The following is a 22,960-nucleotide window of genomic DNA, read 5'->3' as shown; positions in this document are numbered from 1 at the left end:
GAGTTAGGAGGAGAAGAGAGAACCCACTCTCCAAAGTCCTTTGTAAAGGCAATAAACCAACCCATGAGGGTAGAGCCCTCCTAACACAATCACCTCTTAAAGACTTCATCTTAAAAATTGACATAATTACAATTAAGTTAAGATGAAATTTAGAGGGGACAAATATTTGAAAACCATGGCAAGCCTCAATCAGAAAGGTCAAATTTTAAAGAAAGCAATATAGGCCTGAATAGTATAACAGTGTTAGACCTCAGGTGGCATTTTAATAAGACTCAAGTTGTAATCCTTCAAATTTGAGGTGACAGAATTCCCTAATGACCTAAATGCATAAAAATTGGTTAGCACCTCTTCCAGGCCCTTGTGATTCAGTCTCTTCCTTTGCAAAACAGACAGACTTTATTGTGACTGCTAGGTCTCATTGCTTTGTCTGCTGAATTTGAAGCAATATGCAATATTATCATCTTATGGGAAGAATACAGAATGGAAGAAATGCTATTTGGGTTGCATTTGGAACTCTTGTAGTTATTTTTGCTCCTTTAGTCTGGTCTTGGACAACTTTCATTTCAGTATCCAAATAGTTCATCCATTAATGATGAGAAAAGTAATTTGGTTTTAATTTGAGAAACTCATTTCCACTGTAGTGTATTGAAAGTAGTCACTCATCTTCAAATAGCAGCTGCTGACATCTCTGGAAGAAATTTGAAATATTATATTTAGAACCCAATCTGCTTACACATAACTTATGTAAGTTGTTTACCTCATTCTTTATTGTGGAGGATATCTGCATAAAAAAGGAACCCTTTCCAGAATTCATCTGTGATAGTTGTTTCGCTGCGTAAAACGGTAATTTTCTCTATGTGACAGGAACACTGGTGGCTTTGGAAAGATGAGGCATGAAAAAAATGCTTTTCTTTCTGTACAAATAATGCGTACTTTCTCACTGTAGTTACTGACAAGTTTTCCTTAGTAGTAATACTTCCATGACAGGGTTTTAAGACTTCTCAATAGGGTGCTTGTGTAGACATCAGGATAGTGAGAAACCACATTGACCTCAGCCACGGAAGTATGCTAGAAACACAAGGGAAGGAGCGCATTCCAAGGACACTGATTGAGATAATTTTTTAGTGGAAAAAGAACATAACAAAGACTCAATGGGGCAGTGAGGAAAGAAGACAGATATTTAATCACCAGCTGTGTGCTGTCAATCACTCTGACATCTACACTACCAGCTGGTAAGCACAGTCTTGCCAGAGTAAGCTAGAAGGAGGCTGCCACAGCCCCTGCCATTGATTACATTTGATAGGGAGAATTTCACAGTCCCCAATCTCCCCGCTTATGGTCTATTTAGCTGGCAATGGTCTGGACAACTGCTATTTTCATGAAGATGGGCCATATTGCCTCCCACAGCTCACCCAATCAAAACATCAGACTCAATTTGACAAAGTGAAGTACAAATAAACTATGCTTTTTTATTTGACAGGTAGAGTTATAGACAGTGAGAGAGACAGAGAGAAAGGTCTTCATTCCATTGGTTCACTCCCCAAATGGCCGCCACAGCCAGCGCACTGTGCTAATCCTAAACCAGAAGCCAGGTGCTTCCTCCTGGTCCCCCATGCGGGTGCAGGGCCCAAGCACTTGGGCCATCCTCCACTGCCTTCCAGGGCTACAGCAGAGAGCTGGATTGGAAGAGGAGCAACCAGGACTAGAACCCAGCGCCCATATGAGATGCCGGCGCCGCAAGGTGGAGGATTAACCAAGTGAGCCATGGCACCGGCCCTGAAACTATGCTTTTTCCATAGAAATGATGGAAAATCTACTTGCTGGTGAAGAACATCAGGAATGGATCAACTTTCAGGGTGGAGAGTGGACTCCACTGTACCCTAGAATGTGGGAATTCTGGGTATATGCCATTGCACCGAGAGGATCAGTTGTGGGTAAGTTGTGGCTGGGTTCTGATGTACCTGTCCAGTCTGAGATTAGAGACTTGGAGCTCCCTGCAACCTGGGGACAGATGTTATGGATGGGTCAGAGGACACAGTGCAGTGCACCTGGATGGTACAAGTGGTTTGGTGGATGAGACACTCTGTTAAAGTGAGTTCACCATAGGCAGCTGGTTGATCCCATCACAGAGAAGAACCGGGACGACAAACAAACTAGCTGGCTATAACACTCCCCCTCCTACTGATTAAATTCACAGGTTCTCTACAGCGCCCATGTTAGGAATCACTTTGGACTCGTGCCCAAATCTCAATTGGTGGTCAGACTTCCTGTGGCCACACAGCATATACCTCAGAAACTTAAGGGTAGATTTCTGAATGTGAGCCATTCTAACCGGGGTGAGGTGAAACCTCATTGTGGTTTTGATTTGCATTTCCCTGATTGCTAGTGATCTTGAACATTTTTTCATGTGTCTGTTGGCCATTTGGATTCCCTCTTTTGAAAAATGTCTATTGAGGTCCTTGGCCCATCTCTTAAGTGGGTTGTTTGTTTTGATGTTGTGGAGTTTCTTGATTTCTTTGTAGATTCTGGTTATTAACCCTTTGTCTGTTGCATAGTTTGCAAATATTTTTTCCCATTCTGTCAGTTGCCTCTTCACTCTCCTGACTGTTTCTTTTGCAGTACAGAAACTCTCAATTTGATGCAATCCCAGTAGTTAATTTTGGCTTTGACTGCCTGTGCCTCCAGGGTCTTTTCTAGGAAGTCTTTGCCGGTACCTATGTCTTGCAGGGTTTCTCCAATGCTCTCTAATAATTTGATGGTGTCAGGTCGTAGATTTAAGTCCTTAATCCGTGTTGAGTGAATTTTTGTGTAAGGTGAAAGGTAGGGTTCTTGCTTCATGATTCTGCACGTGGAAATCCAATTTTCCCAGCACCGTTTATTGAATAGACAGTCCTTACTCCAGGGATTGGTTTTAGATCTTTGATCAAATATAAGTTGGCTGTAGATGTTTGGATTGATTTCTGATGTTTCTATTCTGTTCCATTGGTCTATCCATCTGTTTCTGTACCAGTACCATGCTGTTTTGATAACAACTGCTCTGTAGTATGTCCTGAAATCTGGTATTGTGATGCCTCTGGCTTTGTTTTTGTTGTCCAAGATTGCTTTAGCTATTCGAGGTCTCCTGTGTCTCCATATGAAGTTCATCATCATGTTTTCCAGATCTGAGAAGAAGGTTTTTGGTATTTTGATTGGTATTGCATTGAATCTGTAAATTGCTTTTGGAGAATGGACATTTTGATGATATTGATTCTTCGAATCCATGAGCATGGAAGATTTTTCCAATTTTGGTACCTCTTCTATTTCTTTCTTTAAGGTTTTGTGAGATCTTGAACGTCCTTGGTTAAGTTTATTCCAAGGTATTTGATTGTTTTTGTAGCTATTGTGAATGGGATTGATTCAGAAATCTGCCAACAATAGATGCTGGAGAGGATGTGGGGAAAAAGGGACACTAACCCACTGTTGGTGGGAATGCAAACTGGTTAAGCCACAATGGAAATAACTCTAGAGATTCCACAGAAACCTAAATATAGCCCTACCACATGATGCAGCCATTCCATTCTTAGAATTTACCCAAAGGAAATTAAACTGACAAACAAAAAAACTGTCTGCACCTCAGTGTTTATTGCAGCTGAATTCACAATAGCTAAGACCTAGAATCAACCCAAATGCCCATCAACAATAGACTGGATAAAGAAATTATGGGACATGTATTCTATAGAATACTATACAGCAGTCAAAAACAATGAAATCTGGTCATTTACAACAAGATGGAGGAATCTGGAAAACATTATGCTGAATGAATTAAGCCAGTCTCAAAGGGACAAATATCATATGTTCTCCCTAATTGGCGACAACCAACTGAGCACCAAAGGGGAAACTGTTGAAGTGAAATGGACACTATGAGAAACAGTGACTTGATCAGCCCTTGTCCTGACTGTTGATGTACAATGTAATACTTTATCCATTTTAGTATTTTTTTGTTTTGTTTTGTTTTCTAGTACTATTGGTTGCACTCTGTGATTATCACACAATTATTCTTAGGTGTTTAAATTTTAACTTAAAAGTGATCCATTTAAATATAAGAGTGGGAATAAGAGAGGGAGGAGGAGTACAATTTTTTACATGCTCAATCGGACTTGCCCCAAATGGTGCAGTTAGAAACGTGCCAGGGGATTCCAATACAATTCCATCAAGGTGGCATGTACCAATGCCATCGCACTAGTCCAAGGGATCAATTTCAGTTCACAATTGATCACACTGATAGATCTAAGAGTCAAAGGGATCACACAAACAAGATTAGTGTCTGCTAATACTAACTGATAGAACCAAAAAGGGAGAGAACAATCCATTATGGGAAGCGGGATACAGAGCAGACTCATAGAATGGCAGATGTCCTAAATAGCACTCTGGCCTCAGAATCAGCCCTTAAGGCATTCGGATCTGGCTGAAGAGCCCATGAGAGTATTTTAGGCATGGAAAGCCAAGACACTCTGGAAAAAAAAAAAGAAGACCTAATTGAAAGATCTCTGCGAGTGTGATCCCAGTGGAAAGAATGGGGCCATCAAAGAAGGAGGTACCTTTCTCTGAAGGGAGGAGAGAACTTTCTCTTTGACTATGACCCTGTCGGAATAAGATCGAAGTCATCAACTCAAAAGGCTTCCATAGCCTTGGCAACTCATGACTAGAGCCTAGGGAGATTACTGACGCCATAAAGAAGAGTGTCAAATTGTTAAGTCAACAACAGGAGTCACTGTGTACTTACTTCTCATGTGGGATCTGTCCTTAATGTGTTGTCCAATGTGAAGTAATGCTATAACTAGTACTGAAACAGTATTTCACACTTTGTGTTTCTGTGTGGGTGCAAACTGATGAAATCTTTACTTAATGTATGCTAAACTGATCTTCTGTATATAAAGAGAATTGAAAATGAATCTTGTTGTGAATGGAATGGGAGAGGGAGCAGGAGATGGGAGGGGTGCGAGTGGGAGGGAAATTATTGGGGGGGAGCCATTGTAATCCATTAACTGTACTTTGGAAATTTATATTTACTAAATATAATTAAAAAAATAAAAGATTTATGTATTTGAAAGGCTTAGAGAAAGAGAGAGAGCTTACAACTGTTGGTTGCCTTCCCAAATGACAATGGCTGGACCTGAACCAAGCTGAACCTAAGAGCCTTTACATCCTTTTGAGTCTCCCATATAGATGGCAGAGACCCCATTATGTGGGACATCTTCCTCTGCTTCCAGGGTGTATTAGCAGGTAACTGGATCAGAGGCAGAGTAGCTGGTACTTGAACCAACACTCTAATATTATATGCCAACATTTCTGGCAAAAGCTTAACACACTGTACCACAATGGTAGCCCCTAGTCCTTAATTTAAAATAGATGTATGGCCGGCTCCGTGGCTCACTTGGCTAATCCTCCACCTATGGCACCAGCACCCTGGGTTAGTTCCAGTTGGGACACTGAATTCTGTCCTAGTTGCTCCTCTTCCAGTCCAGCTCTCTGCTGTGGCCCAGGAAGGCAATGGAGGATGGCCTAGGTGCTTGGGGCATGCACCCACATCGGAGACTAGGAGGAAGCCCCTGGCTCTTGGCTTTGGATTGGTGCAGTGTGCTGGCTGCAGCACGCTGGCCATAGCGGCTCTTTGGGGGGGGGTGAACCAAGGGAAAAGGAAGACCTTTCTCTCTGCCTCTCTCGCTAACTCTGCTTGTCAAAAAAAAAATAGATGTATAGTTATATTTACTTTCTTTAGCTTATTTTATTGTTGTGGTCTGAATCTAACAAATACAAAGAGATGATTAGTAACATTTTTCAGTTCATATTATTATGAAACAAGCAAAGATGAAGTAAGATTGAAAATTTTTAAATTTCAGATGTTTATTTTATTTTTTCTAGTAAAATGTATTATTTCAATTATCTTTATTATTGTCACTTTGAAGACTTTTGTACACTAGTTGGTTACATATATTGAACTTGATATGCATCATTATAACAACGTCAGAGAGTTACATAAATTGAATCTTCTTTCATTTTTGGCTTGTATATTTTAAGAAAAAGAAAATATGAATGAATGAATGAATGAATGATCCAATTTTAAAAGTCAACAAATTTCACATAAATATCTGTCTTTTTTCCCTTGAGGGACTGTGAACTTAGGTGAACACAGTAGCAAAATGGATTTATCCTGTATTGGATATATTTTCCTTGTTAAACTGTAATAGTTGTCTCCAGGTATTTTAGCACTCATCATACACTAATGCCTATTTTGATCAAGCTAATATTTCTGTTTGCTCAGTTTATTGGCTCCTTACCTCTTGTCATCTGATATTGTATGTCATAGACCAGATAGTTGTATTTTTCAGCTCAGGCTACCATAACCAAATACCAGAGACTGGGCGATTTAAATAACAAATATTAGTGTTCTCCTGGTTGTGAAGGCTAGAAGTACATGATCAAAGCTGGTAAATTCAGTGTCATCATCCTGAATTGTAAACGCTTAGCTTTTGATTTTTTTTCTTCAAATGGCCTCTGCCCAGTGCTTTTGTTACTAAATAGCCACATTGGAAGTAGAGACTTAAATGTATACATTTTAGAAGGGGTACAATATCTGTCTTGATTTTATTCAGTTATATAATCATAGTAGGACTGATCATCACTGGCATTTCTTTAAAAGCTATTCTTTTTTCCCCAGTAACTTGTTGCTTGAATATATTCAGTGCTATTGAGTACTTTACTGTCAATTTTCTTGCCATGTCTTGGTTCAACAAATATTTATACTACAATCTACTGCCCAAATAGTTGACAGTGTAACATCTCACAAATGACAAGACAAGGAGCAGGAGGAGGTGGAGGGGAGAAAGATGAAGAAGAAGCAGAAGAATAAAAAAGAGGAGAAAAGGAAGATTATTTAGTTTGGGAATCCTGTATTCCAGTGATGTTACAACAAAATAAATAAAATATGTAGTATATTCAAATGTAATAAATTCTATGGTAATTATGCAAAAATAAAAGGAAGGTAGATAGAGAATAATGGTCATATTTATACAGATTGCAATATGAGAAACGGTGACTTGATCAGCCCTCACCCTGACTGTTGATGAACAACTTAATATGTTATCCCTTTTAGTATTTTGTTTGTTTGTTTGTTCTACTTAATACTTTTGGTTGAATACTGTAATCAATACACAATTCTTAAGTGCTGAAACTTAACTGAAAAGTGATCGTTGTTAAATATAAGAGTGGGAACAAGAGAGGGAAGAAATGTGCAATTCAGGACATGCTCAAGCTGACTTACCTCAAACGGTAGAGTTAGAAACATACCAGGGGATTCCAATTCAATCCCATCAAGGTGGCATGTACCAATGCCATCTCACTAGTCCCAGTGATCAATTTCTGTTCACAATTGAGCATAATGATAGGACTATGAACCAAAGGGATCACATAAACAAGAATAGTGTCTGCAAATACTAGCTGATAGAATCAAAAATGGAGAGAACGATCTAACATGGGAAGTTAAAAAAATTAAAAAAGTAAAATCTAAAAAATAAAAAAATAAAAATTGAAAAAAAAATAGAATAACTAGGAACATTGCCATTGAAAAAGTGGCACTGAAAAAACTGAAGTAAATGAGAGATTTAGTTAGTTGGTTAGTAAGAGAAAAAATATTCCAGACATGGGAAAATGCAATTGCCAATTCTGTAATTCAGGAACATTTCACAAACATTTGAAGACTAGAAGAGTCCAATGGGGCTATAGTAAAAAGGGTTAATGAAAAAGAATAAAAGAAACATTCAGAAAGTGCAATACAGGCTTTAGGTAATATGGGATTGAAATTTATTCTCTGCTAGATTATTTAACAGAGGCCTGGGAAAATATTCAGTAATACCCGATTGGTGAAAACTGTCTTGTTTAATAATTCGTTGAACCAAAATATGTATAGAGTTAAAATTATTCAGTCACACTTTATTTCACAAGATTTCTAGATTTTTTTTCATGGTATTGTATTGTGAAATTTTGCTCCAAAAGTTTAAATAATAATTTTTCTCTGCTTTTTAAAATAAAGTTTATTTTGCCTGATTTTCAGAGAATTTTCTTAATTGTGTGCTCTCTTTTAGAAGCAGATTTTAGAGTGCAATGCATCATTTTTAAAAGAAAAAATGTTTTTTTTAAATGTTTGTAATTTTATATGTATATGTAGAGACATTTAAACTTTAGTTCTCTTTTAAGAAGCAAATACATAGCCAGAAAGAGACAGAGAGTTTACACTCCATAGTTTCCCTCATCAAATGTTTCTGTGTGGGTGCAAACTGTTGAAATCTTCACTTAATACATACTAAATTGATCTTCTGTATATAAAGATAATTGAAAATGAATCTTGATGTGAATGGAATGGGAGAGGGAGCAGGAGTTGGGAGGGTTGTGAGCGGGAGGGAAGTTATGGGGAGGAAAAAGCCATTGTAATCCATAAGCTGTACTTTGGAAACTCGTATTTACTAAATAAAGGTTAAAAAAAGAATTAAGATATTAAAAAATAAAATCTATAAAGTGCCTATAAAGGAATTCAAAACAATGATCTTACAGAAACAGTGAAATATAAGAGAATATAGATAATTTAACATCATGAAGAAAACTATTCATTATATGAATAAGAATTTTAAAAGGTGGTAACAATTAATAAAACAGAACCAAAAAGTAATAGCTGGCTGAAAATTTCAGTAAACTGAATCTAAAAATACCATGAAGGACATAAACAACAAAAGAGATGAGAGAGAACAAAAGATGTTTTAAAATGAGGACCGATTTTTTTAAACAACCTACCTAATAAGAAAAAAGGTGAATGAATGAATACATAAATACCTTTTCTCTTTTTTCAGAAACAATGACAGGTTTATTCAGATCCATTGTCAGCTACAAGTCTGGTTTTATTTTGGTCACATACCTTTTTAAAATAAAAAAATAATTTTAGGTATGTGGATCACCATTAAGTAAACAAATATTTGCATTCTGGGGATTCCAGAAAGAGAAGAGAAGGAAACAAATGAAAAGTTATTTAACAAAATAATAGCTAAAAACTTGTCAGGTGTTGAAAGGTGTAGTGATATCATAATCTAGGAATTGCAAAGTACTCTAGATTGAACTAACCAAAAAAAAATCTTCTGAAAGGGATATTGCTCCCATATTCCAAAAAGTAAAACAAGAGCAGAATACCAAAAATGAGAAAAGCATGAAGTCATATATAAGGGACTCTGCAATGGGATAATATCAGATTTCTTATCTGAAAATTTATAGGCCAGAAGAGAAAAGGATGAGGTATTTTGAGTGGTGAGTATACAAAACTGTCAACTAAGAATGCTACATGCAGGAAATCCACCAGAAATAAAAGAGTAACATATTTTCCAAGCAAGCAAAAATTGTAGAAATTTGACATCTCTACACTGGCATTACAAGATTCCTTAAGAGATTTCTAATCCTGGAAGCAAAGAGATAACAACTACCATCATCAAAACTTGCTAAAGAATAAGACACACTAGTAAAGCAGATACACGAATAAACTTTGAGAAGAATCTAACTTTATCACTAAACAAACCATCACACCACACAACAAGAAATGTAGATGCCAGTAAATAATACATAATATAATCAGAACAAAATACCAAAATGATAGGAGTTCTTGTTTGTTAATAATAATCTTGGTTATAAATTAATTAAACTCAATGATCAAAAGTTACAGACTAACATAACGGAAAAAAATCAAGGCCCTATACGAAAGTCATTTCACGGGTAAAGCTACATGGACTGAAAGTAAAGAACTGAAGCACAAATAGCTATACTCATAGTAGACAAAACAAAATTTAATTGTATATATATATATATACATATTTTAAAATTTCTTCATTTGTTTGAAAGAGTTAGAGAGAGAGAGGGAGAATCTTCCATCTGTTAGTTAGCTCCCCAGATGGCCACAAGGAACCAAGAGCTTAATCGGAGTAACCCACGTGGGTAGCAAGCACCCAAGCACTCCGGCCATTCTCTTCTGCTTTTCTTAGGTCATTAGCAGGGAACTGAATTGGAAGTGGAGCAGCTGGGACACGAACCAGCTCCCATATAGAATGCCAGTGTCACAGGTATCAGCTTCCCCCTTTATGCCACAACATCAGTTCCCAGACTTTAATTCTAAATTTGTGAAAATATACAAGGAAATTCATTATATGTGGATAAAGGAATGAATTTTAAAAGATAATATGGGTGGACATTTGGCACAGGGTTTAAAACATCTCTTGAGTTGCTCACATCCCATTTTGGAGGGCACGGGTTCAAACTCTAGTTATGCTTACAATTCCAGTTTTCCTCTAGTGCATACCCAGGTAGGCAGTGGATGACAGATCAAGTAATTGGGTCCCTGTCATCCATGTAGGAGACTCTGAGTTCTTATATCTTGGCTTCCTGAATGTTATGGGCATTTGAGGAAAGAATTATGAGATGGAGGATATCTGTGTGCATGTATGTTTGTGTCTCTCTCTTTTTTCACTCTCTTTGTCATGCAATCAAAATAAAAAATAAGAAAATTATCAAGAGAAGATGATGTAATAGAACAGATGTTTGGCTTAGTAATTAAGCCAAGGCTTAAGACACATGCATTCCATATCAGAATGCCTGTGCCTGAGTCCTGGGTTCAACTCCAATTACAGCTTCTTGTAAATGTGTCTCATAGGAGGAAGCAGATGATTCTCGAGCAGCTGGATTCCTTTCACTCACTGTTGGAGGGTCCAGATCGAGTTTTGGTCCCTGGCTACAACTTGGCCCAACCAAAAATATGGATATTTTGAGAGTGAACTAGTAGATGAGAGCTCTCGGTCTGTTTGTCTTTGGGCCTCTCAAATAAATAAAATAGTTTTAAATGATAAAATATTACACGTAAATGCATCAGACTAACAGTATTATTAACCTAATATTATAATATCTACAGGGGCTGATGAATTCTAATATAAAACATTTGAGAACTTTAATATCCCACTTTCTTCAGGGGACACATTATCTAAACAGAAAATCAATAAAGACCCATTGAAGTTGAACACCTATAGATAAAATGAATCTAGCAGCTAAAGAAAATTCTATGTAACAGCTGCAGAATATACATTCTTCTTATTAGCATATGGGATATTCTCCAGGAAAGACCATATATGAAGCCACAACTGAATTTCAATGAATTAAAATACTTACATCACATCATGTATCTTCTTTGCCTAAAGCAGAATAAAACCATTGTCATTTATATTTCTTCCTTTGAAAAATTCTTCCAGAACATTTCTAAAACCTCTATTCTTCATTTGTTGCATGTGAAAACTGAAGGAAGGTGGAGGGGAGGAAGCAGGAGGGAGGGAGTGAGCATGGGCGGAAGGTAAGGTAGGGTATGAAGTTTTACTAGGCTCCTAAATTTCTATATATGAAATACATGAAATTTACTCAACTAAAAAATTTAAAAACTAAATAAACAACAAAGAAAAGATTAGAAAGTACACATCAAAATATGAGGTTTTGTTTCTCTGAACTTTGAATAATTTCAGAAAAGTACAAAAATATAAAATACCACTAATTGACCTCAGTAAAGCAAATTAATAAATGGAAACACATTTAGTTTCTCCATTCACTAACTTACCATCTACATTTTGCTTCCAAAGGTATATCAAGAAGTGAGAGATAGCCTACTTTTCATTTAATAACTGTGATTAATTCAACAAGATAAAAGTTTTACTAGCAATCCTATGAATGTCTTTAGCAAGAAGAACATGCTTGAACCTGTTGTGATGGTACAGTGGGTTAAGCCACTTCATGTGATGCCAGAATTATATACTGGAGGGTCATTTGAGCCCCGCATTCTGTGCTTCCAAAGCAGTTTCCCATTGACGTGTCAGGGACGGCTGTGGAGGATGGTCCCAATGTTGTGCTGTGGGCTCCTGGAAAGACTTATTGAAAGATTTTCATTCCACATGATTCAAACATAGAGGTAGAAAGATATATAGTTCAGGAAGATTTACCTGTAGCAAAACAAAAGTGCAAACTCAAAAACCTAGTTGTGTATAACTAAAATAGCCATGAACAAAAAACAGACCTCAAAGAAAAACTCCTTCCCAACGGTCCACTTCCAGTGATGAAAAAGCTCTGCACAATGGAAAAAGCTTGAAAAAGGGGAAAGAAAACCCATGGACAAAGTCAGGCCTATCCTTTCTACCATTTAGAAGCAAAAGGGATGATGTCCTTGGTAGAACCCCGTTGAATATTCCAAATTGGGGGGAGTTGAGAGCTAGGAATGAGTACTGACCATTCCTGTGTTGTTTTAGGATATCAGAAGTATCACGGAGTCAATTGCATGATGAAAGTTGGGGTGTTCACATGGTTATTTTATAGTGACCTTAAGGTCATGGTAGGAGTTGGGGATGGGGGAACTCATCCTACAGCCAATTTTGATATTTCCAGTAAGTTTGCAATATTGTGCAACTCCTGGCGTTTGCTACTGGGAAAGGGCAGGGGCTTGCTGAAAAATGAAAGCTGGCCTTTCAGCTTGCACAGAAAAAGGAGGCTTGCATTATGCACAGAAAGGGAAGGATGGTGCACAGAAACTGACGTTTCACACAGGCCAGAACGATCTGTCACATGTGCTTGCTTCAACTGCCCTGTGGCAAGTGGGCCACAGCCATTGAAATGGAGATTTCCTGGAGCTGTCAGGCATGGTGCCCAAGGGTAGGCAAGGAGCTATACACAGTGATTTGGCTGGGGCTCTCCACCACTGATCCAGCTGTGGAACAATTTGTTGAGGAGTTGTCCAGCAGCTGTTTGACTGGACTTGTCAGACTCCAGTTTGGCTAGAGCTGTCAAACCTCAGTTAGGCTGGAGCTGTTGATCATCAACTCAGGAGCTGTCATACCTAAGATCCTCCCCTAGCTAATCATGTTACCAGGGCACTTGGGCTTCTGCCACACAGGTGGGAGATCAAGATATACTTTTAAGTTCCTGGCTTCAATCTGCCCTCGCTCCTGGCTTCAGCCTGGTCCATTCCTGGCTATTGAAACTTTTGGGGAGGGGGTGTGAACCAACAGAAAGATCTCTGTGTCTGTCTCTTGGTCTCTGTATCTCTTTATTCCTCTCTCCCTTTCTCTCTTGAATGCTCTGTCTTTCAAATACATAAATGAATAAAGCTTTAAAAAAATTGAAAGGAAAAGAAGATCCTATGCCTGGGTCATGGTTCCTTGTTTTCTTGTTCTGCATGAGGAGAAACAGGAGGAATATTTTTCCTGTCTGGAATACTACTAATAAATAACTTCAAAAACTTAAATGCAAGAAACTTATTAGCCCTTAGAACTAAAAAATTGTAAATGTAATGAAGACAATGTCTCTGGATTTGTGAGATTCAGACATGTCATTAATACCAGGAACAAAAATTATGAGCTGGATTATAACATATAGATATACAATATCTTCATATTTTATTTAGCTATAAAGGTGATCTTAAATACTGTTAAAGTTCACATAGTCAACTATTAGCCTGTGAACAAATATGGAATCCAAATAAAAATATCATGTACTTTGTCCAGTATCAATACAAACAAGTTATCAAACTCTCCCCTACTCCTAACTTCCCCCTAAAAATCTTCCCTATTCTACCCCTCCCCCTAAAAAGGCTAATCTATATAGGTGACAAATTTCAAAACAGATTTATGATAAAATGTAAAGGATCTCTTACTAGACAAATATTAATTCAAATGCTGACAAACTGAATCTTCCATGTTGCATGTTTTGTGTTTCCTATATGTTGCTACATAGCACTAAGTGCTTTGTATACATTTTTCTTTAATATTCACAAACTGACTACCGGTTTCATTGCATTTTATATATGTTTTCAAATATTTTTAAAAGTTTCTCTTATAATAATGTTAGGTAGCACTCCTCTTGATAGATATATAAACATATGTTTTATATCTTTAAAAACATATTATTTTTGATAATGTAGGGGGACTGTACCTTTGCTTTGTACATAAAAAAGAGATTAAGCCCTTATTTCATTGTATTGACTAAGGCAAATTTGATGATAGTGAGAAATAGTTTTATAGGTTAAATTTCTCTGATCACATACACAGGGCATGGTGATAGAAGTTAGATAATTTAGTTCAACACACAAGATAACTAAAGCTAAAGTCACTGTGCAGAATTGTGAGAACCATATACAATAATTTTCCAATATATATTGTTTTTGATTACATAGTGCTAAATTCAGATAATAAACTGAATTATGCTGTTAATGTGAGAATTCCTCAAAACTATTGGTTTACATCTGTTTCCCATTTTTTGTCAAAATTTTGTCATCATCTAATTTTTGAATGAGATTAATTTATTATATTTTTTAAAGATTTATTTATTTATTTATTTGAAAGGCAGAGCTACAGAGAGGTAGCAGCAGAGAGAGAGAGAGCGAGAGAGAGGTCTTCCACCCACTTGTTCACTCCCCAAATTGCTGCAATGGATGGAGCTGGGCTGATCCTAAGCCTGGAGCCTCTTCTGAGTCTCTCCACGTGGATGCAGGGCCCAAGGCCATCTTCTGCTGCTTGCCTAGGCACTTTAGCAGGGAGATGAATTGGAAATAGAACAGCTAAGACTTGAACTGATGCCCATAGGGGATATGCTGGCCCTGCAGGCGGCAGCTTTACCTGCCATGCCACAGCACAGGCCCTGGTTTATTATGTTTTACAAAATCAAATGATCTTGCACTGATGATATAATAAGAAAAAATTTTATTTTTATTTATTTATTTTTAAACGCTATATTCATCTGCTTGAAATGTAGAGTTACAGAGAGGAAGAGGCAGAAAAAGAGAATTCATCCATCCACTGGTTACTCCCTAAATGGCCATATTGGCTAGAGCTGGGACAGTTGAGAGCCAGGAGCCCAGAGCTTCTTCTGGGTCTCCTGTGTGTGTGCAGGGGCTCAAGGACTTGAGCCTTCTTCCACTGCCTTCACAGGCATATTAGCAAGAAGCTAGATCAAAAGTACAGTAGCCTTGGGGGAAGCGCTGTGGCATAGTGGGTGAAGCCACCGCTTGCAATACTGGCATCCCATGTGGGCGCCGGTTCAAGTCCCAGCTCTTCCAGTTTCAATCCAGGTTTGTGCTATGGCCTGGGAAAGCAGTAGAGGATGGCCCAAGTCCTTGGGCCCCTGCACCTACATGGAAGAACCGAAGAAGCTCCTAGCTTCTGGGTTTGGATCGGCGCAGCTACGGCCTTAGAGGCCCATTGGGGAGTGAACCAGCAGGTGGAAGACCTCTCTCTCTCTCTGCCTCTCCTCTCTCTTTGCAACACTGACTTTCAAACAAACAAATAAATCTAAAAAAGAAAGAAAGAAAGAAAAAGTACAGCAGCCTAGACTCCAACTGCTGACCACATGGAATGTTAGTGCTGAAGGCAGTAACATATCACTATACCTTAGTGCTGGCCCCCAAAATTAAATAATCAAAAATTGCACATGCCTTCAAAAACATGATAAATTATTTAATAATATGGATTCCTTGTTACCCTTCATTACTAGTTAGTAAATGTCTTTTCATCTTTTTAATATGCTCATGAAGAATTGTTTTACCTTACTGAACTTTTTGCATTTTCATTAGAAAGCAATATTTCTGCGTAACCTAGTTCACTATTACTCAACGACAGAAACTTCACAGTAGCTTTTTTCTCATCGTTGACTTTTTTTTTCTTATACTTAAGGCTATTTGTAACCTTATAAATAGTAATAAATATTACACTGTAGACATTAAACACTCTTCAGAGAATCAGTTTATGTTTTGTTTCATTTCTCAATTTGAGCATGTTTTAAACTATTTTAGCATGTATTAACTTTTATCAAAAAAAAAACACATTTTGCAGCATAAAATGAACTATATTTATTATCTAAGAGGTGTAGGAAATGTCCAGATTCCTGTAAAGTCTGTAAGCCCCTGCTTAGGATCTTGTAAAGCTGAACTCGAGATGGCAGCAGGGCTGTCATGCTTCTTGCAGGAGGCTACTGCGGGAGAGTTTGATTCTAGTGGCATCCGGGGAGTTGGCATATCCAAGTCCACGAGATGCTGGAACTGCAGTGTGTTACTGAAGGTGTGCTGGGCATTGCCCGCATTTTTATGCCCTTTCATTTCTGTCTCATGGCTTCCTTCCTTGATCTTCGCAGCCAGAAATGGTAGGCTTAGTCCTCACAGTTTGATTCTCTCTGACTTCCCCTGCTGCTTCGTTTCTTCCACCTCCCTCTTTGGCTGCTTTTCTCTCATACCAGCTGGACAAATTTCTTTGCTTTTAAGATTCAAGTGATTAAATTGGACCCATCTTGATAACTGGGATATTATCTCTGTTTTAACATATGGAATCTTTGTGAATTTTGTAAATTCTCTTTTCAGAAATGCCAGATTAGTGTTTGAATAGCCAGTTAACAAGAATCTTAAGGGGACATACTTTTCAAATTCTGTCTACGATGGCATACATAACTATTAACTGTAGGTATTTTTATAAAAACCCCAAATTTTAGTGACATAGCCAAATAAAGATGTATTTTCTCTTCCGTAAAAGAGATCTGGACTGGTCAGTGCTGTGGCATAGCAGGTAGAGCTGCTGCCTGCAGTACCAGCATCCTGTATGGCTGCTGGTTGGAGTCCCAGTTGCTCCACTTCTGATCCAGCTCCCTGGGAAAGCAGTGGAAGACATCCCGAGTTCTTGGGCCCCTGCACCCACGCAAGAGACCTAGAGGAAGCTCCTGCTTCCTGGCTTCAAATTGGCCCAGCTCAAGCCATTGTGTCCATTAGTGCAGTGTCTATCAGATGGAAGACATCGCTCTCTCTGCCTCTGCCTCTCTGTAACTCTACATTTCATATAAATAAATAAATCTTTGAAAAGAAAAAAAAGAAATATTGACAATTGAAATCTAGAAATATTATGATGTTGAAGGATATCAAAATATAGACTTTTTTGTGATTTGATGCTTCATACAATAAAATGTAATATTTATTCACAGAATCATCTTAGAATATATCAAAACTACTAGAACTCTTTCCATTATGTCAACTTATTAGAAATTAACTAGGCAACGTGGAAAGAGGAAAAAATGATAATAATAATTCTCATGGATGTATGCATCATGAGAGTCTACCCCATAAAAAGTGACTTGAGGGGCCGGTGCTGTGGCACAGCAGGTTAACGCCCTGACCTGCAGTGCAGGCATTCCAAATGGGTGCCGGTTCAAGACCCAGCTGCTCCACTTCCAATCCAGCTCTTTGCTATGGCCTGGGAAATCAGGCCCAAGATGGCCCAAGTCCTTGGTCTCCTGTACCTGCGTCAGAGACCCAGAGGAAGCTCCTGGCTCCTGGCTTCAGATCGGCACAGCTCCGGCCGTTGCGGCCAACTGGGGTATGAACCAGCGGAAGGAAGACCTCTCTCTCTTTCTCTCTCTGTATATCTCTGACTTTCAAATAATAAATCTTTGAAAAACAAGTGACTTGAATTTAGTGACCTGGTCACATGGATTTTGATAACTATGAAGGCTACTAGAAAATATAATCTTTAAATGGAGTCAGTGCCATCCCTCCTACAATAGAATGTCCTTTAGAAAACACATAAAGAGCTTGGTTGGGTAACTGATCATTTATGCGACCCATAGTCAAATGAAAGTTTCTGCTTTCCATAAACTGATCTCAGGGTTGCAGAACCGTTATTACTTTGAAATCTCATTTACATAAAGTTTCATGAATCTTTAGAGACGTGTGTCCACTAATACTGGTTGTCAGTAATTAATAACTTCCTCAGAGCTTGTGTACACTTTATGCACTAATCATCACAGATTTTAAATTCTAAACTTTCTCACCAGTAGCATCCTTTGAAATAACTTCCCTGGACAGATAATGAGTAAAATTGCATTAGAAACAAATCAAACAATTCACCCCTTCCTTGTTCTGATCTGAACTCTTTCTTTTTCATTAATGTGAATATTTTCAAAGTGTGTCATAGACTCCTGACAACTTAAAAAGCATTATGTGAGAAAGCATCATTCTGCAACTGAAAGGCATAATTGTTGTCCTGACTGTGGTGGCAGTCTCATCAATGAGGTAATGGTCTGAGTCACTAAAACAGTGGCTCTTCCTGTCTGCATCATTTATATTCACATTCCTAACAGCAACAAAAAATCCATCAATTACACAAACATTTTTAAATTAATACATGTTTTCATGTTGAAATATTTATTTGAGAATCAGAGACAGAAAGAGAATGTATGTGTGTGTTGTGTGTGTGTGTATGTGAGAGAGAGAGAGAGAGAGAGAGAGAGAGATACACTTCCATCTCCTGGTTCACCCCTACAAATAATCATAATGGCTGAGGCTGGATCAGGTTACAGCTGTGAGCCAGGAACTCAGTATAGGTCTCCCCTGAGGGTAAGAGGGACCCATTTAGGTGAGCCATCACTACTTCGTCTCAGTGTTTGCATTAGATAGATGTTGGAATCAGGAAACAGAGCTAGAATCTGAACCTATGAACTCTGATGTGTGTCTTGAGTGTCTTTACAACTAGGCCAAATGCCCACCTCATTATCTGTCTGTTTTAGTTATTACATGTGTCTTTGATCTAATTATGCTTCTTAATTAAATATTGAGTGTAATAATTAAATCCCTTCAATGACTTCTACTATGAAAAAATAATAAAACGTTGTGGTAGAATTGACCTAGTCTTTTGATGAAGTCATGTTTTATGTATGGAATGTAATCTTTGACAAGATTAACAACTACCATACCCCAACAAAAACTGCAATCCAGATGTGATGATTACAATTTCCAAAGCCTAAAAAGCTGGAAATAAACCATCAGTTATTGCCAGCTAATTGAGAATTACATGATAAAATAATTTAATAAGAGAACACTTTAGGAAATATCTGAGTGAGTAAATGGGAAGAGTAGGCCAGTGCTAGAGAAAGTAGCTGTGCTGTTTTCTGGCAGTATGATATCAGGAGAAGCATGAATACATTTAAGAATTTGTGAGAGGTGAGAAAGAATGAAATAACTAAAGCTAGATTTGATACACCCTGCTCCATATTTATGATCTTCAAGGTTTTGGGTATTTGGTACAAATAACCTGGATAATTTGGATTTTTTTTTAAGTGTGTCTTTATCTCTTTGCACGTAACTGGTCTACAATGGGGCTAGTATTCTGCTAACTATTCCTGAGTCATCTCACTTTCATTTTGTTTAACATATAAGGAGATTTAAATTTTCAAAAGGAAGAATAAAAAGGCAAAAACCTTATACAAACTCTAATTTCTTTTTAAAATATTTTCCTCTTTCTTTTTGCTTTATTTTGTTTTAATTTGTATTCCTATAAAAGGGACAGATTTAATCATAGATACAATTTTAATATGATACTTCTATTGCTCTCACTCTCCTTCCTTCCTTCCTTCCTTCCTTCCTACCTTCCTTCCTTCCTTTCCTTCTTCTATTTCTGAAATGTAATATATTGGAATGAAATAGATACTTTGAGAATCGATGATTGTTTATAGCTCCTGTCTTTTCCATTGAGGAACAATGTTTAGTTTTTCTCTTCGTACTAAATGTTGAACTCTTTTATTTAGAATATGGTAGACTATATTATCACTAACTGTACTGAAAATAGATCATTATAAAAATTAAGACTGGGAGTCCAAGAAAGAGTAGGAGGAAATGTTGGAGTAAGGGTGGGAGGGAGAAGAAGAAGTCAAGTGCCACTATGTTCTTAACTCTGTATCTATGAAATACGTGAAAATCCTATAACTTAAATAAAATTTTTTAAAAAGACTATTTTCAACTTAAACTATTAGTTTGTGATTTTTATATATGTTGATGATATCAAAAATACAAAGCTTCCAATTACACTTTGTTGAGGTGAGGAGATAAAGGAATAAATGGCTTATTTAAGTACCTTAAAATACTATCAATGGGCAATTTATTATATATAAAACATGTATTCAATTTCTCAAACATCATTGAGCAATGATAAGGGCTATGTCAGGCTAAAACTTGGAGCCAGGAGCTTCCTCTGGGTCTCTCATGTGAGTAAAGATTTGTAAGAATTTATAAAATCTTATCCAATGCTTTTTTCAAATAATTAACATTTAGAAAGTTAAATATAAGTAAATTATTTTATCTATGGATATGAGCTAAGATTGAATTATGAGAGTAAATTAAAGTAAACAAAAAAACAATGTAGTGGCATTGCCATATTGATTTGAACCTGTATACTGTGTTTGAGAATCAGTAATTTAAAAAATATTTAAAAATAATTAATAAATCTATGAAATAAATAGTTTGGTAGAGCATTTTCTGGATAATACACTAAGGATTTTTAACAATACAATTATGATTTTACATTATTCAAATTGTTGCAGGAGTTAATAGTTCTAGCTCTTGGGTTCCTATCTTGTGGTCACCATGAAAAACCATGAGCACAGACAAAGAATTTGAGCAATGAAGCTAAGTTTATGGAAGCAATGGAAAGTTGCCCTAGTGGGAGGGGTCTCTGAGCTGGGATACTATTAAGTGGAAGTTGTTTGGGACTTATATTCTTGCACTACGAAGAAGGTTCTACAGGGTTCTGTAACCATGCAATTTATTCACCAATAACCTTTTCATTGTCTCAAGGTCAATAGCTTGAGCTGAATGGGTCCAGCTGTAACCATATCCTGCTTGTGTTTGCAGTTATTCCATCTTATTTTTGAGTAGTAAGAGAATTTTGTTCTGAGCATATCTCTCTGCACTTGAGACTTGATTCTCCCTCTGCTTGTCCTCCTTCAGTCTCCCTCTGCATGTCAGGGTTGAGTTTGTTGGGCCCCATGTGTTCCTGTCTTTCTTCTTGAGGTTACATCTTAGCTGTCTCCTGTCTCTATAAAAATAGGGAATTAGAGACATAAATCAAATAGTAGAACAACTGAATTGTAAAGATAGATGATATTTTATTGGTAATACACAGTGGTTTTCTTATAATAAATCAGAAACAATCACTCAGAAAAAATATAATATAGCATTAAAATACTTTAGGTTGATTTTAGTAGTATACTCTATATATCTAAATGAAGTATACCTAAAATTATAAATTAAAACATTGCTTATTAAGCTTCCATACAAAACAGAAATAAAAAGCCTTGTGTATATTTCATCAGAAACATAGAAGATATCAGTACTTACAAAATTATTCAACGTACTGGAAAACCAGAAACCAAGAAAGGATATTACCCCCGAATCAGAAGACTTCAGGAGGCCATGGATAAATCTAGAGTTGTCTGCATGCCTGTCTTGCTTCTGTGGATTGTTTCCTATACTGTGTAGTTAACCCTTGGTTTGATGGAATCCCATTTGTCTATTTTGCAATTTTTTTCCATGTTTCTCGGGTCTGAGTCAGAAAACTCTTGCCCACTCCTAAGTCTACAATTATTTTTCCTATGTTTTCAACTGGCATATTTAAAGTTGCAGTTCTTATATTTGGATCTTCAATCAATTTTGAATTAATTTTTGTTCATGAATAGATAGGGGTCCAGTTTCTATTAATAGTAAAAAAATAAAATAAAATAAATACACATCCAAAGACGGAAAACAAAAATGGAGCATTAAGTCCAAATAAGATAAAGGAATCCTGGGATTAATCTGCAGTCAGTGTCTTCCAATATTATCTAAGTTCTCTTAGTGGAGAAATCTAAACCACAGTACTGCAGCGAAAGGATTCTATAAAATGTACTTTTAGTATTTCCATTACCAGTGTGCACATGTTGGTGGAGTGTGGGGTTGAAGACATCTGGCTGGCATGGCAACAGCCCAAAATTTGTATACAATCACATCATGTTTGAATTTTCCTATGTGATTTAAAGACCTGCTATAGTGTATTATGTTTTACAAAGCTAGTTATTCTAAATTTTCCTGTAAATTTTATATACTAGGAGTTACAACTTAAGGTAGATCAGAAAATCAAGTGCGTAAAATATATTACAAAATCATTATTTCTTCAAATGCCTACCCTCATAATTTAATAGTTATCTATTCATATCACCATGAACCTAAGATACTTGAAGTAGAATCCATGAATAGGAAAATATATTGCCTTAAAATGAATTCTGGAGACATAAACTTATATTTCTGTAAACTGTAGCATAAGTTGAAATAGTCATATTTTTATTTAGTTGAAGTCTTGAATTTCTTTCAGGTTTTCAATTTTATATTAGGAAATATGACTGAACTGTGGTGTAAAGCTAAATACCTACAATTCAGAGAATCCACAGACAACGTCTGCCATCACGGATATCAAGAGACGTTGAACAAGGTCAACATTAACTTTGAAAGGTATTTGTTGTATAACATGGAGGATTGTAAAGCTCTAAGGTTAGTGATGCTGAATTTAACAACGAATGGAGTTACATGCTTATTCTTTTTTCTAGTTCCAAGGGAGTAATATCTTCTAAAATAAAATGTTATTTTTTGTAAGAAAAGTTTTGGGAAGATGTTTTACACATCTATTAAGGTAATATTGACATGATTCTTTCTTCAGATGAAAATACAACAGTTCCAGTTTCCTTTTAAAGTACAAAACAAACATCTCATTCAACAAATGTGCAACCACTTATTTTTCTTATTATGTAGTATTCATTTTATATGTAAGATATATACTCTGTACTATAACATACCTTATCAAATATAATAGTATTAGAAATATATATAAAACATATAAATGAAAATGTGACTTGAAAAACTTTTAAAACACTTATTATCCATTTAACTTTGTCAAAATAAAATGGGAAATATTAATTGTGGGGAGCAACCCGGACTAGACTAAGTTACTGGAATTAAGACCTATTCTATGCATCTGCTCTCCCACAATATGGCGCTGAGAAGGGAGAAACAGCTTCTATGCAGCTGCCTCCA

At 36.8% G+C, this 22,960-nt stretch overlaps 1 long non-coding RNA gene across 1 annotated transcript in view; it reads left to right on the top strand.

Moving 5' to 3' along the window:
* The window catches only part of LOC103350440 (uncharacterized), a 43,361-nt gene extending 20,723 nt beyond the window's left edge, over positions 1–22,638 (top strand). Inside the window, exon 3 of the long non-coding RNA XR_007924594.2 lies at positions 22,245–22,638. This is a non-coding gene — a long non-coding RNA (uncharacterized lncRNA). The remainder of the gene's footprint in view (positions 1–22,244) is intronic.
* Positions 22,639–22,960: the final 322 nt, after the last annotated feature.

This window comes from Oryctolagus cuniculus, chromosome 4 (genome assembly GCF_964237555.1).
Source record: "Oryctolagus cuniculus chromosome 4, mOryCun1.1, whole genome shotgun sequence".
Lineage (NCBI taxonomy): Eukaryota > Metazoa > Chordata > Mammalia > Lagomorpha > Leporidae > Oryctolagus > Oryctolagus cuniculus.
This window is presented reverse-complemented; position numbering and strand designations above follow the sequence as displayed.